A 3,192-nucleotide genomic window follows, 5' to 3' on the forward strand; every position below is an offset into this window, starting at 1 on the left:
CGTATCCTCAACGTCAACGTTTACAATCATTCTCCCGAGGAGTTGGCTAGTAAATAATTTATTTTTATTATTATTTTGCGTTTATTATGTTTAATAATTTGTTTGCATGCATGGTTTTAATTAATGTTTTAATTGGGAGCTTTGTCACAGGTACGTATCAGAGTTTGGGAAATGGTGAATGGTACTTCTTCTCCCCGAGAGAGAAGAAGTATGCCAACGGTACTCGACCGAACCGAGCGGCCGGTAACGGGTATTGGAAGGCCACCGGAGCGGATAAAGAAATACATCGCGACGGCAAGCCCGTTGGAACCAAGAAGTGTTTGGTGTTCTATGTAGGGAAGCCCCCTAAAGGCGACAAGACAGATTGGATCATGCACGAGTACGTGTCTAAAGACTCTAAACAGCCTCCGAGACAATCGACAAGCGTCGATATGAGAGTAAGAATTAACTGTTTCCACTTGCTTGATCTATTTGCAAAATCCGTTGACATGCCTTTTTTTTTTTAACGTGACCAATTAATGTAAGAGTAATGCTAGATGTACACATCGGTGTACACCTTGGTTTACACATTTCCTTATTAATTATAAAACTTTCCTTGATCAACTAGATATTTATTTCGTATCATGGGTATTTTGCAATTAATGCTGGAAATTAAGAAAATTTGAAGTAAGCATTTTTCTTAATGTAATAGCTGAAAATTTTAAGTAAGGGTGTAAATCAAGGTGTACTACATCTAGCATTTTTTTAAAAATATAATCGGGTTGATTCATTCATATATATATATATATATACTCTTGCAGCTAGATGATTGTGTACTATGTCGGATTTACAAGAAATCCGAGCACTCGCCAAGAACAGAGGAAGGGACCTCCGATCCAGAGCCCGGTGCACCTTCGAAATCGGAAGCCGGCCAATACTCCTCCGAAGGCAATAACCTGCAGGCAGCCCGCAAGCGTGTGAAAACTAAACAACACAGGGGCACTGCTAATCAGCAGCTCATAAACTTTCAGGTGCCACAGATCACCACGCAGATTAATTTCAACCCTTTGCAGCAGAAGAATCTTTCGTTGTCGCGACAGAATCATCAGCAGCAGCAGCTCATCGGTTTTGATCAGGTGCCACAGAATATCAACGCTTCGCCGCAGAATCTTTCGTTGTCGCTACAGAATCAGCAGCAGGCAATACATCACAATCACAGTCTCCAGGGATGGAGTACTTACATTAATCCTGATATAGATATACAGGCCCCTGCTGCTGCAGGGGGTTACAATCTTGGCGGACATCATCGTCTGGAAACTAATCCAGGCGACGCACAACCAATCATGGACATGACACACCCGAGTTTCGCGGCCCTGCCGCCGCAGCAGAATCTGCAGCAGGGGATGATGCAATACAGTAATTATATCCAGGCAGGCGCAGCAGCTGCAGGGGGCTACATTAATATTCCAGGTGGAGATCATCAGGTCCATTATCCACAACAGATCATGGACATGGCACAGGCAAATTTTGCATCGCCGCCGCTGCAGAATCAGCTGTCAATGCAATACATAAGTAATCCAGCAGGGGATTACAATCTTGGCGGCCAACAGTTCGATCATCGCCAGGAAATTAATCCAGTACCGATCACGATATGGCCGCCGAATCTTCCGAATAATACACACATCAGTCTCGAAGCAGGGAGTAGTAGTAGTAGTCACATTAATCTTGATTTTGGAAAGGGAAGTATTCAAGAAGACGCAAACATGCTCCGTTACGAGACTGATGATTTTGGCAATCTAAGTAGTTATTCACAGACATTCCAGAATGGGTTCGAATTTAATGACTTTTATCAATATTGTTCATCAACCAACTCCTTCACGCCGATCCCCCCGTCGCTCGACGCTGATCATGATCATCCTCAAAATGGCGAGGCGATACAAGGAGATAAGTTGGTTGATAGAAAGCCCGCGAGAAGTACTACTGACAATATTTTATATGATCATCCTGCAGGAGAGCAATCTTGATTTTCCGGTTTCTGTTTTTCATGAGTTTTCATGTTATTAATTATTTTTTGTTCGTATCTATATGCATAGAGTTTGGATGTGTTGTTGGAGTTTTGATACATTAACATATTGTTTGGATACATAGATACCATACATAATACATTTGCCTTTTCATCAGTCTCTTTTTTTTTTCTTTTTTTTTAATTTATGCAAACCCACCAACCGTGCCAATCTCTGTGGCCACCATGTGCAATAGTTGAGTGTTTTATACATGGTGGGCACATAGGTTGTCATGATTGGTGGGCAGCATAGCAAAACTATATATATATATATATATATATATATATATATATGATTGTCTCGTGACTTTCTTTCAACGTTAATTTTTGATGTTATATGAGCTACACCAACATTATAATAAAATACATGTGTCATGCCCTAGAACCGGGGTTAGTCGACATCGGCATTGTTTAATAATTTAATATTGAAACAACAAGCTACGTAGTACAGACTTTAACAAAAAAACCAGTATATTATTTCATGACGAAATTTGTTCTTACATCACACATATAAAGAAAATCATAAACCAAATACATCGGCGAAAGCTAAAACTTACCATCACAAGATAAATAAACTCAAATAATAGCAGCACTTCTAAAATTATTCTTTTTCATCAGTCCACTATTAGCTAAGTTCTTCCTCTTCAAGTTTTTCTTCATTATTATCTGGGAGGGAATCGCTCAACAAGAGGAGGCTGATCAATCGTACGAATAAAAATACATATATGGATATATATATATATTAATTTGAGAAAACTCATACTTGGATTACAAGCATGACATATTTCAAAACATAATTATATCATAGCATGTCTTATCATAACATAACATAGCAAAAACATCATAACGAAATTTGATATGATTGAACTTGACTCGACACTGAAATTTGATATATTGTATTTCACTATAACATATATATTTCACTAAATTGATTTAATTGTATCGAAAACTATGTCACGAGTATCACAACATGTATCACTTATTAAAAAAAATGAAAAAGTAATATATTGATGGAAAATTTTTGTATATGATGAAAATAATGAATGAATCGAAATATATTTTTAATTCATTAATAATTTATGTTTTAAAAGTTTAGTAGACAAAAAAAATATTATATTCATCGGAAGTTTATTAAACCATAAAATTGGGAA

Source organism: Henckelia pumila, chromosome 4 (assembly GCF_033568475.1).
Source record: "Henckelia pumila isolate YLH828 chromosome 4, ASM3356847v2, whole genome shotgun sequence".
NCBI lineage: Eukaryota > Viridiplantae > Streptophyta > Magnoliopsida > Lamiales > Gesneriaceae > Henckelia > Henckelia pumila.